Consider the following 7,421-nt stretch of genomic DNA (forward strand, 5'->3'; position numbering starts at 1 on the left):
GGTCCTGAAGAAGCAATGTGGAGACCCCTGCCAGCACTGAGATGCTTACAATGCCTCTGGATCTACAAGACTTCCCGCCCACTGGCCTGTGGTCTTCCTGCATTCGGCATCATTGCATGTGTTTCATGAGTCTGAAGAGGACTTTATAGATTGGTGTCGGATCTATGGGCTAATATGGATCTTATGGACTTCTTTCTGATTCACACGGGAGTCTCTGAATTTGTTTCGCTAGTCTACCCAAACTAACACATTAGGTCAAAGAGTACCAGAGTATCAAGCTCAGGATTTCCTATGCATCTGCTTTCATTTGGGACCATTGCGTCCTTAATTTGAGGGGGTTCCCCCAAAAAATAAAAAGCAGGAAATAGCTCTACTGGGAACTTTCGTAGTACACATTTTTCCTGCTAGGAGAGCATCCAGCAACTCGCTCTGAGTTAGTGTACCCAGTGGTGTCACCTGGGAAGGCTCTCTCTGGTCACCGTAAATTTTTTTCTTAAAAGCAATTTCCAAAAAAAATATATTTTTTTAAAAACCAATTTCCCTCAAACCATGTTTTTTGTAATGGCCATTTTAACAGAAAAGTGTTTGGCTGCGAAATTTTGTTTCCTGCTCAGGAATAAAGCTGCAGAAACTGTTGTGATCTTGAACACAGCTTTCAAGGAGTGTGCTATAGGAAAAACCCAAGTGTATGAGTGGTTTTCTTGTTTCCAAAAAGGCCAAATGTCATTTAATGACAAGCCTCATTCTGGACATCCATCAACTTCCCAAATGGTAAAAAAATGTCAACTTATAGTGCATTTGAAGTTCATTTCACCAGGTCAGACTCTCAATCAAGCTTTCTATTTAGAGGTTCTGAAAAGGTTGAATAACAGTGTATGACAAAAGAGGCCTAATTTTTAGCAAACGGGGACTGGTTTTGCCACAATGACAATGCACCTGCTCATGCAGACATCGCAGCATGCCATTTTGGGGCAAAAAACAGCATGCCTCTCTTGTCTCACCCACCTTACCCACCTGAACTCACTCTGTACGATTTTTTATTTCCATGAATGAAGAGGTACATGAAAGGACAGCAATTTGACAACATAGAAGAGGTGAAGAAAAAAATGAGGGAGGTGCTGTCAGCCATCCCAACAGGTGAGTTTGAAAAATTTTCCCAAGAATGGAATCACAGATTTGATAAACACATTAGGTGTAATGGAGGTACTTTGAAGATGATAAGCTTGTTTTTTTAAAAAAAATTTAAATACATAATTTTGAAAAAAATCCGTTTGGGGGAGGTACCCCCTCCTATGTTCTCACCAACTCAAGCCCCCTCAGACGAGGTTATGCCATTACTTCAGGTACCACGCAATCCTTTAAATTCAGATCATCCAGTCTTTCCTTGTCTCTCCTGTCTAGTCCCTGTGGACAAGGTCCGTGGATGGCAGTATCCAGATTCAAACCATCTCATCATTGCTATGCGTCCCCATTTCCACTGTGCAAGTGAATATAAGCAGTTACCTAGTGAGTATGCCAGACTGCCTGCAAGCTCCCTTCAACTTTCATTTTAGACGGAGAGTTCTCTAAGGCTCACAGACTTTCCCAGCTGATGCATCTCCATGAGAAAACTCATTACTCCAAATTAAAAAACCTAAGCCGTCACTTTTCCCCTTCATTCTCTCCTTTAGCAATTCCAGGTGGGTCTGTGTGTATATTTTCAGATGCAAATGTCCTGATGTTCAAGTCAAGGGCACAGTGTTAGGCTGGGTAAACTAAAGAAACAAATTCAGTGACACTCAAACAAATGCAATAAAGAGCTTTATATCATGAAATAATTATATATCAAGAGGACATCCAAACCCAGTCTCAAGTCCATACGTCTGATACTAGTCTATAAGGTCCCTCTTCAGACTCAAGCAGTCACAGCAGTGATGCAGAATGCAGAAACTCACAGGCCGGTGGGTGCAAAGTCATGTGGATCCAATGGTGGTGGCTCTGGCAGCAATCAGGGTCAACCAGCAGAAAGGTGAAGGCAGAAAGAGAAGGTCCATCCTTATGACAAAGCCCCGCCCACAGGAGACGCCACAAGGCGGTGAGCTGATTGGCAGGTTGAATACCAGCCCTATACTTTCATATGTCTTCAAGTTGACATGAAATCATGTAACCACCACAATAAAAGCAGTACACAAAACTAGATTATAAGAAAGTTTTAAAATATTGATGCAAGAAATTAAATAATACCTGAAAAGAAACAATAAAATTGTTTAGGATATTTCCATATGGCTTCTTGATTGGTGTCCTCACTTGCAGTAGTCTTCTTTGATCAAAGCATCATTAGTTACCTGATTTTTCCTTACCCATCTCCTCACGGGAGCAGTAGGATCTATTCCTTTTAGAGGGATGCCAATTAGACAATAATCATTGTGCTTATTATATTAAAAACAATTAGGCAACTTATTTTCTCTGAATATATTTTGTTCATCTTAAAAAAAAAACCCTTTCTGCTTCTGCTGAACCCACAACTGTTCTTACAATATTTATAGCTCTTTGAACACTGTCAGGAATTACATCGTTCACTCATAATAGCTCGTGGGAAAAGCTGAATTGATAACAGTGTGTCACCTTCTGGTTGTCTGGCACTTATTCTCCTTACATTATATGTTTTTGTTCACTGAAGTAACAAATGCAAGGAAATACAAATGTAGTATTTCATCAAAAGTATAATGAGTTTTATGAAATGAATAAATAAATATTACAAGTATAATTCCATCTTTTTTTATACACATGGACAGAATAAACATTACTATGGGTGCTTAGAATACGCTGTTTCTCGGATGACTGTTAAAAAAATCAACAATAAGGATTGTAAATTTGTGATTTCCATATTGGGCAGCTGCCTAGTCACTCACCTTGAAGAGAACTCTGATTCCAAGTGCCATTTTAACAACTGGTCACCAAACTCAACTAAAAAGGAGGTATCATCTCTGCCAAACCAGGGTGAACCAGGTGAAACCCACCATGGCAGTTGACCCCTGCTCTGTAGGGCAGTTCTGATGGCGTCTTACTCTGGTGTCCTGCTGCCATTTCTCCAACATTTGTGCCATCTCCAATATTACAACTCTCCTGACTTCCTTCTGAGCTCTCATCAGACGTGGCTTTGATGTCCACAGCCCCATGAACCTAAGCAGCTTCCACACAAAAACCAAACTTCCTGTCGTGGAGTCAATGCTTATGCACAGCGACCCCTGTGGGTTTCTGAGACTATAACAGAGTATGAGAGCAGATAGTCCAGACTTCGTCCCATGGAGCGGCTGCCCAGGGGAATGGCAGCCCAACACGTAACCACGACACCACCAGCCGCTTAGGCCTTTACTATCTGGTCCTGTAAAAATAATCCTATATGTAGTATAAACATAGATTTGTATATATGTGTATATATAAAGATAGGCGCATTAATCTCTCTGTGTGTGTAAATTTGACAAGGAAGCACACAGACTTTCGCCCTCTACTTAAATCTTATGTCATTACAAGAATAGTTTGTTCTAACAATGTGGCAACGTATGATGCTCACCTTCCAACATTATCACTGAAGACAAAATATACACATAAGCAAATGTGAAGGAAGCTGATGGTGCCCAGCTACCAAAAGATGTAGTGTCTGGTGTCTTAAAGGGTTGTAGTTAAACAAGTGACCATCTAGCAGGGAAGCAATAAAGCCCACAAGGAAGAAGCACACCAGTCGGAGTGATCATGAGGTCTCAATGGAACCTGGTATCAGAAGATCTTCTTTCTTGGTAGGAAGAGGTCCCTCTCCTCTACTTGAATCTCTCTTCTTTCATCTCTTATAAGATTTTATGGTGATGCAAACCGTACCCAGGAAACCTCTCTTACACCAGATCAGGGTTGTAATTTTGCATCTCATCCTACTCCTCTTTGTAACTGATTGCTCACATAAGATTACATCATAAGGGATGATTACACCATTCTGCAACTGCCTAATTACATTATTCCAAAACTGCCAATGAGAATTATGAATGATGATCCAACCAAATTGAGAAATATTTGGGGGAATGCAATTCCATCCATGAAAGGATCTATCCTCTTTGGGGTTTGTTGATCTTCTTGAAAGCGTATTTTTTCATCTTGCATGCTAGGGAAGTTTCTTCCAGCAAATCCTTGACAGTTTGCTGAGCTTTTCTTTCTTCTTCTTCTTTTTTATCTCTTCCTGTTCTAGAATTCCAATCACATATAAATTATTCCTCTTGAAACGTGTCACATAATTCTTAGGATTTCTTCTCTGGCCTCTCACGCATTATTTCTTCTAAGAGAATAGTATTAAGAAATTTGCCACACACAAAAAAGAAATTTGCCATTATGTACACTGATAAAGATGGGAGCTGAAAACACAAGGAATCCAGGATGAATGATCCCTTCAGGACCAGTGCTGAGAGTGACAGCACTGGGAGGGTGGAGGGAAGATGGGGTAGAAAGGGGAATCTATTACAAGGATCTACATATAACTTCATCCCTGGGGGATGGACAACAGAAAATTGGGTGAAGGGAGACATTGGACAGTGTAAAGATATGACAAAATAATAATTTATAAATTATCAAGGGTTCATGAGAGAGGAAGGAGTGGGGAGGGAGGGGAAAAAATGAGGAGCTGATACCAAGGGCTCAAGTAGATAGCAAATGATTGGAGAATGATGATGGCAACAAATGTACAACTGTGCTTGATACAATGGATGGCTGGATGGATTGTGATAAGAATTGTAGGAGCCTCCAATTAAATGGTTTTTTAAAAAAGAAACTTCCCATTAATTTCACTAATTTATCTTCCTTGGATATAATTATAATCCTTTATAATGAATTCTCTATATCTGAAACTTTCACATTAATATTCTAGATTTCTATTTGCTATTTTTCTATGGTTTCTAACTTTCCATTTATTTTGTCAATTTGTTCTTGTATTTTTTTGATGAAGTCTTCTTGAATTTTATCTACGTTTTCTGTTACTTTTTTTCTTTCTAAATTCTGTTAAAGGGACCTATACATAATTCTTTTTATTTCCTTCCTTATCATATATTTCCAATACCATTTTCCTCAGAAGATATCTAGCTCCATATGTTGGTCGATTTTTAAGCCACTTTGTCACAGTTCAACAGTTGAAGATGGGATAGGCAGTGTTGGCTGCCCTCTGTCTTCAATCAGCTGTGACAAGAGAGGATGGGGGCATGCTCCCAGGAGGTAGGATGGTAGCAGAAGTAGGTATAGTGTATCGTGCAGATGCAGTTACTACCTGGAAAGATCCTTGAGGATCTTTCTCTTGTTCAGTGACCCTCTATTTAACCAAGCATGATGTCTGATGCTTAAGCTTTTGTGTCAAATTGGTGTTGGTGCATACTTGGGCAAGTGGACCAATTAGCTACTTGCTGCGGCTGGAAGGGTGCTGCAATAATTCAAAATGGTTGTACTGTGCCAGGACATCTCGAGATGTCTCTCGGTTTACTGTTCTTGTTCATATTCCTCTCTTAATTGGCATTTATTCTTCTTCTTTATTCTTTCCTTTGAAACGTGGGATTCCAGGCTTTTCCTCTGAATGTGTTTCACATACTCTCTTGGGTCTTTGTTTCAGAGGTCTGGGATAGCATGTCTGCCTCGTCAGACATTTCGCCACTCCTCTTGGCAATTCCTTTTTGATGTTCTCCATTCTGAACACAGAGAGGCAAGAAATCTCTTTGCCTTTTCCCTTTCAAATTTTCTGTTAAAAGTAATACTAAATAAGAATCGTTGATCTATTAGCCAGGTGTCTTCTTTGACATCTGTGTTGGATAGCTCATTATGTATTTATGAGCATTGGAAAACAATATGGGGAGCCCAAATAGCTTTAAAATATTGATACTCATCGAATCCACAGACTGTCAATAAGCTCCGAGGTCTCCAAAATGTTAGGTTGTTGTTATATACCATAGAGTTAATTCTGATCCATAGTGCACAACAGAACAAAACATGGCCCGGTCATGTGCTACCCTTAACATTGTGGCTTGAACCCATTGTTGTAGCCACTGTGTTAATCCATGCTCGAGGATCTTGCTCTCGTTCAGGGACCCTCTATGTCCCCAAGCATGATATCGAATAGTTAAGCTTTTGTGCCAAATTGGCTGGACCATCATTCTCAGTGATTTGGCCGTTAAAATGAGTAACCCTCTATAATGAGATTTCCTCGAGGGACTGGCAGCTTCCCACCTGTGTCGATGCTTTAGAAAGGCTTCCTTGATTTTGGCTGGGTCTGGGTCCTGCATTTGGCACCTCAACTTCAGTCCTTTGCACCTGAGCCAATGATCTGCTTTCTTGTCTAAGAGTTTTCAGCAGCCACAAGCCTGACATGCCAACCTTGGGCTCTTTCGGCTCTGCAGCCACAAGCCCAGTGTCTTCCTACCCATTTTAATTCTATCATGGCTGTGCATGGCCAGGGCTGTGCAAATAGAAAGAAGACTCCAGACTAACATCTGACTCACTGGGAACATGCCTGGCCTTGCGTGCTTCAGCTATGTGAGCCACTAAACTTGCTCTCTGTATACAAGTGCACTGGTTCTGCTTTGCTAGAGAAGCCAGCCCAGGACAGTGGCCTTCTCCAGGGTCTTGTTTCCTGGAAGGGAGGCGGTGAGACTGTCTCGTGTACTCTGGGCATGTTATAAGGAGACACACATCCTGTCTGCACTTCCTCCAAGGCAGATGCATTTGTGTTTATTGCAAACCATGATGCTTTCCATATTTTTTGCCAATATCGTTATTGAAAAGCAGCAATTTTCTCCCTGGCTTTCCTATTTAACGTGCATGTGAGGTGATTGAAAACAACCTGGTTTGAGTCAGGCACATCTCAGTTCTCAGGGCGACATCTCTACTCGCTAACACTGGAAGGAGGTCTTGTCCAGTAGATTTCCCCAATGCAACGAATCATTCAATTTCTTGACTGCTGCTTCTATGGGCATTGATTTGTAGATTCAAGCAAAATAAACTCTACTCAAGCTGGTATTTTATTTGTGTAACTCAATCTAAGGCATAATCCTTTACTATGCTACCACATTTCCTGCTTAGCATACTGGGAGCAGATGGAACAATGCTAAATTTATCTTTGTGGACAATTATAGAAGTAAAAATTGTAGAGAGAACTAGGAGCGGGCAAATGTTCAAAAGCTGAAAGCAAGAACGGGAGAAAAATAAGTGAGAGCCTGAAAGGAAGAGTGCCAGCAGGACCTTTCACTCCTGTGGACAGAAGACTCACTCTGAAGAGACACAGTAAGCTACTCTGTGTCCCACAAGATCTAAATGTCCCCAGTGTTGCCCACATTCTGCAGAAAAGTACGGTTTAATAGGAATCAATACAATACTACACTGAACATCTCTTTGTCCAATAATCAGGCTGGGGAGAGATGCCA

This window comes from Tenrec ecaudatus, chromosome 8 (assembly GCF_050624435.1).
Source record: "Tenrec ecaudatus isolate mTenEca1 chromosome 8, mTenEca1.hap1, whole genome shotgun sequence".
Taxonomy (NCBI): Eukaryota; Metazoa; Chordata; class Mammalia; order Afrosoricida; family Tenrecidae; genus Tenrec; species Tenrec ecaudatus.